The following is an 11,952-nucleotide window of genomic DNA, read 5'->3' as shown; positions in this document are numbered from 1 at the left end:
GAGATGCCGAAGAAATTTTCATTCCCAAGTATGAGAATGTATGATGGCACCTCAGATCCAGACGACCATATTGCATCCTACAAGCAAAGGATGTTCACTGCAGCAATACCCAGGGACCTTAGGGAGGCTTGCATGTGCAAAAGCTTCGGGTCGAGCCTCATTGGTCCAGCTCTCCAGTGGTACACCAACCTGCCGAACAACTCCATTGCCTCATTTGCCCAGTTGACAGACACGTTCGTTGAACAGTTTGCGAGTAGTAAGAAGTTAGAGAAGCTCTCTGGAGACCTTTATCGACTTAGCCAGAGGCGAGGTGAACCACTTAGAGATTATGTAGGGAGGTTCAACAGAGAGAAAGTCTCAATCCCCTATTGCAACCAAGAGACGGCAGTGGATGCATTTCGAAAATGGTTACTTCCAGACAACGAACTCTACAAAGAACTCACCAAGTTCAACTGCAACAGCATGGAGGATGTCCTCGCTCGAGCTTGGGTAGCGATCCGTTGGGAAGAAGACAAGTACCATCAAAACAGACACTACCATAGGGATGAGCGATCTCGAGAGCGTCATTAAAGGCGAACAAGTCGCAGATCAGAGGGCAGACACTTAGAGCCCTACACTACCTCAAGGCGACCTCAAGCCCGAGACGACATCGCACCACTTAATCCACAAGGTCTAATTGCCGAACGGACCAGTTCGCATCAGAGTTCCAGACTACAACATGAACATCGAACCATCTGAGTAGTAGAGCAAGGTGGACAAACTACAACTCGAAGATGAATTCAACATTAATAAGAGTTGGAATGCAGCACATCTAAAGTTGTACCATTTCTAAACTCTAAACTATTTTTATTACATTTCATCTTGAATAAACTTACTGACTTAAGCATCGGAGAGTCGGTGGAGATTTTTTTTAATTACATTTCATCTTGAACAGACTTACTGACTTAAGCATCGGAGAGTCGGTGGCTACGCCACCGACCAACCCTCTAACTCGATTTTCTGCAGGTTAGAGCATCTTAACTATACAAACAGACGTCTCGCCAGAGGTGTATCTCTAACCTTCTAAAATTCTACCTCAAAAGTTTACACTGTCTTAAAAACTCTACTGAGTAACTTTTGTACTGGAGGGTCGATGGTTCCACCATCAACCTCCCCTCTTACCCAACCGCAGAGCGACTAAACACGACTGGGGGACAAGCATGGCTGGAAAACAACACCTCCATCATCCACCAGCTTTAGTCTACTCGAAAGATAACAGTCTGGAAAAGTTGATTCAACTTCTAGGAAAAGGTGAGAGGAGAGAGAAAATCCCGTAAGGAGAGAGAAAGTGGTGATTTTCTAGGGTTTTGTGATCAGAAATCTTGATTTCTGGTCTGCTTTCTCTCCGGCAATGATTGATTCTCATATTGGAATTGATCCTAGCATGAGGGATGAAGGAGAAATCGGTGAAGGAAGGTTTTTATTGGCTGCAAACCGTTTACCAAGTGAAGATGAAGAGGAAGAGATGAATGAGGAAACCTCACTGGTTTCATGTGAAGAACAACCAGAAACAGTTATGGATACTACTCATTCAGTTGGTCTTCTCTTTAAGACAACATCAAAATCAAAACTGAATGGTGATGGGTCTACATCACAAGTTCAGCAAGGAGTAACTACAGCTCCTGTTCGTGCAAAAGAAAAAAGAACAGTAATGGGGAAGAAGATGGTCTTGGGTAATAGTCCACTAGCAAATGCTATACGTAACAACATGTTCTCGGGAGTTCTTCGGAATCCAACAAGCGAAACAACCAGAATCATAACAAACTCGGCTGAATACTCACCATGTGCAACACCGATTGAAAACTCAGAGGGAATTAGGGTTTCGGCAGAAACTAGGTTTTCCAATGGAGAGGGACGACAAGGTGTTAGGCCTGATCAGGTGAGTGCTTCTAAAAATATCCATGGTGATTTACACGGACCTGTTAATTGGAGTTCTCTATTTACAAAACAACAAGTCTTAAATCGTGCTGAACTGAGTTATTTCCCACCTAAGGAGAGAGATGGAAACCTAATTGCTGAAGTGAATGCTACTGAATTCACACATGAAATTAAAACTTTCGAAGATATTCTTATTGGCAGCTTTGTTGGTGAAAGGTTGGGGTATGGATTGGTGCATAGTGTGCTGTTGAAACAATGGAAACCGATAGGGGATATGAAGCTCACTGTGCATGGTAATTCAGCTTACGTTATAAAGTTCTCTTCGTCAGATGATAGACGAAGGGCATTGGAACATGAGCCGATATTTATTGCGGGGAGACTCTTTGTAGTTCGACAATGGAAACACAATGTTGAACAAGAGCTTCAAGAATTGAAAACTATACCTATTTGGGTCTGTTTTCGGAACATTCCACTTTTGCTTTGGAATACGAAAGGAATCTCTTATATTGCTAGCGTGGTGGGTGTACCTCTCATGCAAGACAGTCGTACAGAATCGAAAGAGAGGATGGCATTCGCACGTGTGTGTGTGGAGGTAAAAGTTGATAAGAGTTTACCGGATGAAGTAAACATTCGAGTTAAAGAGGGGTCTTCCGATTACATGGTAAAAGTGCAAGTGGAGTATTCATGGAAGCCGGATAGGTGTGAAGGGTGTCAGGTATTCGGTCATGCTGATTCAGATTGTCCTAAACAACCAAAATCTTTTGGTCACCCTACTGTCCCTACTAGCGATACAAACCAACCAAAGGGTGATAACCGAACAGCAAGTTCTAATAAGCAACAATCTGACCAACGGGTTTTGATATCCTCGGGGAAGAGTAATAATAACTTAATTGGGAGGCAACAAGGTACTCAAAAAGTCCATGGGGCTGCAGCAAACCGAGCTGGTGGTGGTCGTAAACGCCCAGCAACATTGACAAATCGAGAATCAGGCCAACCTAGTGTGGAGGAGGGACGAGACAGAAATGGTGATTGGTTGGTGGTTCCATCGAAATCAAATCAGTTCACTATAGGTGCGGGTCAAATGGAAAAGTCAGATCAACCACGTAGAAAGATGGCAAAGAAGGCGTTGATTCCAATTGCACAACATGGTTCGGCTGGTATCTTATCAGGTAATTCTTTCTTAGCCTTGTCAAATTCAGATGATACCGACTCGGAAACTCGTCTCCGAGAGCCAGAGGGGGAGGCCTCGGGAAGAGATCACAATTTTCATGATGAAGAAGATCACTTGATGCATAGCTCACAATCTGAACTAGACCCTCACATGAGTATTACGAGAGAAGGCAGCAACCTAGAGACCTCTACGGCGGTCGAAAAACCCTCCCAATAGTTTTAATGATTAATCTTGCATGTTGGAACGTGAGAGGTCTTAATGACTCTCTCCGTACGAAGAGTGTGCGTGATTTTATGCGATTAAATAGAATTGGTTTATGTGGATTTCTAGAAACTCATGTCCAGGAAATCAATAAGACTCGCATTCAGCGAAGCCTTAATTCTAGCTGGACTTTTATTGATAACTATGTGGCTGTCCCGGGAGGTCGGATATGGATTGGATGGGACCCGAGTAGGGTTGATTTCACTGTGTCCCATGTTGGGGGACAAGTTATTGCAGGTGGTGTTCGGTTTCCAGATGGTTCGGGTTTTCTCTTGGCAGTGGTGTATGGAAGCAATAACACCGTTCGTCGCCGGGAACTTTGGAGGGACCTTGAGTTTCTTATGATGGGCCCTGAGGCTCCGTGGCTAGTGCTAGGTGACTTTAACACCACGATGTTGGCCAACGAGAAGAGAGGCGGTAATTGCTCACCGTCTCAAGGATCCAATGAGATGTTCGATTGTGTTACCGACCTGGGATTGTTCGATTGCCCGTTTACAGGTTGTTTCTACACATGGTCTAACAGGCAGATGGGAGCTGCTAATGTCAGTACCAAGATTGATCGGGCTCTCATTAATAGTGGTTGGTTGACCTGTTTTCCTCTAGCTAAGGAAGATTTCCCACCGCCTGGGGATTCAGATCACTCTCCTATCATTATTCCTCTTGCTGCACCTAACTTAAATCGGCGCACTCCGTTTCGGTTCTTCAATGCCTGGACGGAGGATTCCACGTTCCGAGCTCTTGTTGCTGATGTATGGAAGGTGTCAGTACGGGGTAATCCGATGTTTCGAATGGTGACTAAACTTAAGGCTTTGAAGGCTCAGTTGAATGAATGGAAGAAAGATCGGTTCAATGGGGTCACAAACCAGGTAACCATTAACCGGAATTTTTTACATTCAGTGCAGGTCGGATTGCAGGGAGATCCAGCAAACACGGTTCTATGGAGGCAAGAGAGAGTAGCTACTGAAAACTATAGTAACGTTGTACGGGCTGAAACAGCAATGCTCCGACAACGTGCTAAAGTTGAATGGCTCACTCTCGATGACAGCAATACAGCTTATTTCCACAACTCTATTAAGGAGCGGAAGTCACGGAACACTATCACTCGACTCACCAGAGAGGATGGTTCGGTGGCTGAGGATCCAGTGGAAATAGCCAATATGTGTGTGGATTTCTATCGGGACTTATTCGGTCGGGATGATGAGGACAATGAAGCATTAGATCACATATCTAATGTGGAGTTCTCACGCCCGCTGACGGAAGCTGAAGGAGCTCTTCTTACTCTGAGGGTGACCAGAGATGAAATATATGCTGCTTTGCAAACTATCGGTTCTGATCGATCGCGGGGGCCGGATGGGTTCTCTTCTCACTTTTTTAAGGCGTGTTGGTCGGTCGTGGGAGATGACTTTGTGGAGGCTATTCAGAACTTCTTCAGCTCTGGGAAACTTCTCAAAGAGGTAAACTCTACTTTTGTGACTCTTATTCCTAAAATCGATAATGCTTCTTCAGTTTCAGACTTTAGACCTATATCTTGTTGCAATGTGTTGTATAAATGCATTACCAAGATACTCACTATACGACTGAAAGGAGTTATTTATTCGATGATTAGTCCAAACCAGTCAGCCTTTATTTCTGGCCGTACCATTCAGGACAATATCATGTTAGCCCATGAGATTGTCCGGAATTACCATCGACCCACAGGTCCAGCTCGGTGTACGGTTAAGATTGACCTTAAGAAGGCATATGACACAGTCCGTTGGTCTTCACTATTCTCAGTCCTCGGTAAGTTTCATTTTCCAAGGATATTTATAGAATGGATACGGGCTTGTGTTACTACGTCTAAGTTCTCTATTCTGGTCAACGGTGAAGCCCATGGTTATTTTGATGGGAAACGGGGCTTACGTCAAGGCTGCCCGATATCTCCATATTTGTTTGTTTTAATGATGGAGGTATTCGCCGTTCTTATTGATCGAGAGGAAAGGGCAGGTCGGTTCTTGTTACACCCTCAGTGTCTAGTCCCGAAGGTTACTCACCTTTGTTTTGCAGACGACCTCATGGTTTTCTTTCGAGGAGACACGGGTTCGGCTCAAGCTCTAAAAGGTGTGCTAACTGGTTTTCATCGGGCAACGGGGTTGCAGGCCAACGTGCTTAAGAGTACTATCTTCTTTGCTGGTCTTTCGGCTCAAGGTCAGAGTGATATCACCACTATCCTGGAATTTGGTACTGGTTCTCTGCCTATTCGATACCTAGGATTGCCCCTCATATCTTCTCGTCTTACCTATAGTCATTGCATCCCGTTAATCGATAAAATCAAGGGACGAATCCAATCTTGGAAGAGTCGCTTCTTATCGTTTGCGGGGCGTGTCCTTCTCATTAAGGTGGTTTTGAACAGCATGTTGCTATATTGGGCAGCGGTGTTTGTTATTCCCAAAAGGGTTATGAACGACATCAACTCCATCTTCAGTAAGTTCCTTTGGTCAGGTGCTGATATGGGGTGTAAGAGGGCTCCCATTGGTTGGAAAAACTTATGTTACCCAACTGACGAAGGAGGGCTTGGATTTCGCAATATCGAGATGCTCTTCGAAGCGTCAAACCTTCGTCATATATGGGATCTGGTTAGTGGTAAGACGACCTTGTGGGCTGAATGGGTGAGAAATAATCTCATCAAAGAACAACACTTCTGGACTTTATCGGCTTCGAGTAGAAGTTCGTGGTGTTGGCGTCGGATTCTAGCCAGCAGGCCGACAGCTCAGAGACTCATTTGTACCTCTTTGGGGGATGGTCATAATACCAAATTCTGGACCGATTTATGGCATCCTCGCGGTCTTCTACTTGATGCTTTCGAGGAGACGCACAGATATGATTCTCACCTTAATTTGGATGCCCGGGTTTCTCAGTTTATTGGGCAGTCAGGTTGGGTCTTCCCTACTCATGTTGCAGCCATGCTAGGGACTATCGCAGTCGAGGCTAGGGAGGTTGTGGTAGATAGTACTCTCAGAGATGAGGTGATCTGGATGCCTAGCCAGAATGGAGAGTTTACTCTCAAAGAGACGTATGAAGCAATTCGACCTAGAGGAACTCGATTGAGTTGGACCTCATTAGTATGGTCACCGGGTGGTATACCCAAACATTGCTTCATCACGTGGCTTGCTTTTCGAAGACGCCTCAAAACTAGATCGCTTCTGGCTAGTTGGGGTATGGTTATAGACACTACGTGTGTTTTCTGTGGGGGAGATGAAGAAACGGATTTCCACTTATTCTTTGGTTGTTCGGTCACAAAGATTATATGGGAATCGCTATTACTCAAGATGGGTTTTCAGAGAGTATGTGCCGCTGATTGGGAAGGGGAGCTACAGTGGTGTATCAATCACTTTGGTGGGCTCTCTATCGCTGCCCGAGTGGGTCGTTTGCTTCTAAATGCCTATGTCTATCATATTTGGAAGGAGCGGAACAACAGGGTATTTAGAAGTAATGTCATGTCACCGGGGCTGATTATACACACTATCTGTGATGAAGTGAGGATCAAGTTGAACACCGTTACCAAACGGTTTGAAGATACAGAGGAGAATCGGAGAACTATTGATCGCTGGAATCTTATCATCTCTCTCCAAAAGCCAGTCTACACTCCATGTAAATGGACTCGGCCGACGGTAGGAAGATATATGATTAATACTGATGGTGCACTGAACGAGGTGGAAGCGGGGTATGGGGCCATTATTCGAGATTCGGAGGGGATTGTTGTCAGAGCAGCCACAGGTCAGGTTGATGGACAGACTATCTTCATACACGAGCTGTAAGGTGTTGAGTTGGGATTGGAGTTAGCACTTAGTGCCGGACTGCAGGACGTTGAACTTGGTCTTGACTCGATGAATATCAAGTTACTTCTTGCAAAACCACATCAGAGATTACCATGGAGGGCAAGGCGTTCGTGGAAGAGAGTTCAGAGGCTTCGGAGCCAATTTCGGAGTTTTCGGGTTTTTCATGTCTGTAGAGAAGCCAATCAGGCTGCTGATTTCTTGTCGAAGATGAAGCTTGGACCGGGTGTAACTCACTTGAATATTAGTCAACTACTGGCGGAATTAGTCAATATTGTTAATGCGGACTCGAGAGGAACAGTGCGGATGAGGAAAGGGTGGGGCTAATGATTTGATGTAATTTTGATTTCTTTGCTGTTTTTTGAATTCTTATTCCTTTGTATTCGGTTCGGGCACCTCCCGCTTATCATTATCAAAAAAAAACTTCTAGGCTAAAGGGCACGAAACATTCTTCGTGGTATTAATAGCTTCATTCTTTTCCATCGATCTGGTTTCTTTGTTAAGGAAATTCCCACAGGGAAGACCCTGCTCGCCGGAACGATCTCTAATGGCCTCTTTCGCCTCCATAATATCCCTGCTTCTGCTTCTTCTTCAGCTTTCTTCACCAAAGTGGCGTCAAAAGGATCTCGTACCAGCTCTGAAACCTGGCACAAGAGACTTGCTCATCCACATTTTCGAAATTTTAAGTTTATTATGTCTAAATTTAAACTACCAGTAACTACCTCTGTAATCAAGAACACTTTGTGTGAAAATTATTCTGATTTACGTACCATCTTCATTGGTTACAGCTCGGGTCACAAGGGATATCGATGCCTTGAAGAAAATTCATCTCGTGTTTTCATCTCTCAAAATGTTCTCTTTGATGAGGATGATTTTCCTTTTCGAAATCATCTTTCTTCGTCTTCTCCACAGTCCAATCCACCATTGACGAACTCTGATGTTTCTCTCTCATGGACTGTTTGTCCTTCTCCAGCTTCTTCAGAATGATGAAGTACTTTTGTTACTCCTGTCCCAGCTAACCCTCCACCTGTCCCTTTGCTACGAAATATCTCTACACCTGTTGTCCACTCTCAACCAACTGTACATTCAGATGCCCCTTTCACTACAGCTGTTACTACTAATAATTCTCCATCTCCACCACCATCTGTCCCCTCGCCTGCCACTTCTCAACGGATTCTTGACAACGTACGATCAGCTAACGCCACTCAGATTGGGTCTTTGTCACCCACTACTTCTGCCCCACCCACTACTTTTGTCCTACCTGTTCCCATGTCTACTGTTCTTACGTCTCAGATGGGAGTCCAGTCACGACATCCAATGGTCACTAGGAGTCGTGATGGAACACGTAAGCCTAAAGTTTTGTTCACCTCCTCGTACAATTTACCTTCTTCTCTTCTATCCGAATTCGAAAACCCTAATTTCAATGAACCCTCATCCTATAATGAAGCATCTAAACTATCTCACTGGAATCAAGCAATGAAAGAAGAGATTTATGCTCTTCATCAAAATAACACTTGGGATCTGATTGCTCCTCAACCACATATGAACATTATTGATAATAAATGGGTCTACAGGGTGAAACAATGATCGGATGGAACAATGGAAAGATTTAAAGCAAGATTGGTAGCTCGAGGTTTTCATCAACAACAAGGAGTTGATTATAGTGAGACGTTCAGTCTAGTAGTTCGACCAGCGACAATTCGTAGTGTTCTTACTCTTGCTGTCAATAATGATTGGCCGGTGAGACAGCTTGACATTAAAAATGTTTTTCTTAATGGGGATTTGAAGGAAGAGGTCTTTATGTCTCAACCTCAAAGATTTCAAAATCAAGATTTCCCTACTCATGTGTATCGATTGAAGAAAGCGATCTATGGCATCATAAATTCACCTCTTCTTTACTGAACATGGGATTTCGACAATCAATTTCTGATCCGTAAATGTATTTTCGTCGAAATTCTAATTCTTTTATAGTTATTTTGTTATATGTTGATGATATTCAGATTTCAGGGTTCTCCAATTCAGAGGTCAATCATCGAATCTCTCATCTTCATCAGCTTTTTAAGCTTACTGATTTGGGAAATTTGACCTATTTTTTGGGCATGGAGGTATCTCGTTCCTCTGATTCGATTACTATCACGCAGAAGAAATTTGTTCATGATCTCCTAAAACGTTTTGGTCTAATTGATTCAAAACCAACACCAACACCGGCAACATCAGGGGCAAAATTATCTTCTAGTGATGGTGATTTCATATTTGATCCTAAAACATACAAGAGTTTAGTTGGAGCATTACAATATCTGAATCTTACTTGACCGGATATCACATATGTTGTCAATCAAGTCTCCAAGTTCATGAAATCTCCAACTTCAATTCATCTCAAGGCTGCGAAGAGAATTCTTCGCTATCTGAAAGGTACAATCTCCGATGGTCTTACTCTTCGTCGATCGTCGTCGTTACGTTTGAAAGCTTACTCCGATGCTGACTAGGCCAGGTCTCCTGATGACAGTAGATCCACGTCAGATTTTTGTATTATGTTGGGTCCCAATTTGATTAGTTGGACGTCTAAAACTCAGCCAACTGTCTCTCGGTCCTCCATTGAGGCTGAGTTCAGGGTCGTGCCCCATACTACTGCTGATGTCCAATGGCTTAAAAATCTTCTCTATGAACTTGGTTTTTCTCTAGAGGCACCTCCAGTCATCTTCTGTGATAACGTAAGTGCAACCTATCTTGCCGTTAATCCAGTCCTACATTCAAGAACGAAGCATGCAGCCATTGATTTTCATTTTGTTCGTGAGCTAGTTACAAATGGGAAACTAAAGGTTCATTACATCAATGGGGCGAACAATGTTGCTGATATTTATACAAAGGGTCTCTCCACTCCAAGATTCTCGATGTTGAAGAATAAGCTTTCACTTGGTCACCGGCGTTCAGCTTGAGGGGGGATATAAGTGTATATTTGTGTAATCATCTTTATAGTCCTTTTTTTACTTTATTAAGGGTATTTTTTGCCTTTTGTATCTTTCCTCTATTTAATAGAATTGTTCAGCCCTTGTTAGGGCATCTTGATCTAATACAATCTCAGTTATAACCTAATTGCCTACCCGAGAATGTCATATTAAAAAATCTGGTACCTTTCTTCCTCTAACGTCGAAGAGAAAAAGTATGATTCAGGTTTCGTATATCTTTTAGTTTCTAGCGTGTATAAATTTAGAAATTTGCTCTATATTATATTCCTAACGTGTTGTGGGACCCTTTGATCACCTTCAATAGTTGTTGTGCTGGTGGTTTAAACTAATAAATTTTTATTAATTTGATTGCTCCTCAGGGGAAAGCATAGATTCATGTTCTTCAAATTAAGCCCCAGTCGTGTGGCTTCCAAGAAATCTTTCGGGCAAATAGTAAGATCGGATGTTTTCATTTATCAGATATGTCAGTATAGAAACTTAAACATGATCTAGTTTTTCAGGTACTGTTTGTGGTACTTGGTAGCACACTTCTTTGAATTAAAAACATAAACCGTTCTCTTTCTGAAGCTTTGAATTCATATTAATAATGTGAGAAAGAGAGAGAGAGAGAGAGAGAGAGAGTTACGTGCAGGCAGTCTAGCTTATGCAATGCATTATAGGTTTTCTAGTTCATTGCTAATACTGAAATATGCAATATAATAAGTATCACAAGGTTCTAGCGTGTATAAATTTACAAATTTGCTCTATATTATATTCCTAACGTGTTGTGGGACCCTTTGATCACCTTCAATAGTTGTTGTGCTGGTGGTTTAAACTAATAAAATTTTATTAATTTGATTGCTCCTCAGGGGAAAGCATGGATTCATGTTCTTCAAATTAAGCCCCAGTCGTGTGGCTTCCAAGAAATCTTTCGGGCAAATAGTAAGATCGGATGTTTTCATGTATCAGATATGTCAGTATAGAAACTTAAACATGATCTAGTTTTTCAGGTACTGTTTGTGGTACTTGGTAGCACACTTCTTTGAATTAAAAACATAAACCGTTCTCTTTCTGAAGCTTTGAATTCATATTAATAATGTGAGAAAGAGAGAGAGAGAAAGAGTTACGTGCAGGCATTCTAGCTTATGCAATGCATTATAGGTTTTCTAGTTCATTGCTAATACTGAAATATGCAATATAATAAGTATCACAAGGTTCTACAGGGAAGTGAGTGTCTTTGTTATGAAGAGATTGGGCTCTATTTCCAAAGGAGATTATCTAGTTTATCGTTCTCCTCTCAGTTCTTACTTCTTGAGGGAATTGGTCACTTCAATTTTCATTTTCTTTGTCAGGGGTCTCTGTGATGGAATATTTATTCCCGTTCTCCCTGTATTCCAATTAGGGAGGCAATGGCTTATGATATTGCCTTAGCGTGAAGCTCATAGTTGTGATCAGGTGTTTTAGTAGCTCAAATATGAGGTGTTAATCGTGATGTATTTGAAGGGGCCTCTTTTAACTTACTTCAACTTTTATCCTAGGGATCTTTGAATGGACTTGCTCCGAGGAGAGGTGACTTGGTTTGCTCTCAAGGGGGGTCTCGTGTTCTCCGTAGATTGCATAGAACTCTACCTTGTCGTTGGTTTGTCCTTCTCTATGAGGGTTTACCTATTTATATCGCCAATGTTTGATCTATTTTATACTTTCAGGAATATGCAATATCCGTTGATCAGTTGTCCAATGTGCTTCTCATGCCCATCTCATAAACATCACTACTAATGTATTTTTCTGGTTTCTAGTTTGCCATATTTTAAGAATCTTGCAATCATAGATTGTGTTATTTTTAGGT

The sequence above is a fragment of the Eschscholzia californica genome, unplaced genomic scaffold (genome assembly GCF_041429995.1).
Source record: "Eschscholzia californica isolate CP2 unplaced genomic scaffold, dmEscCali1.0.p SCAF_4, whole genome shotgun sequence".
In the NCBI taxonomy this organism is placed as follows: Eukaryota; Viridiplantae; Streptophyta; class Magnoliopsida; order Ranunculales; family Papaveraceae; genus Eschscholzia; species Eschscholzia californica.
Note: the sequence above shows the minus strand (reverse complement) of the source record.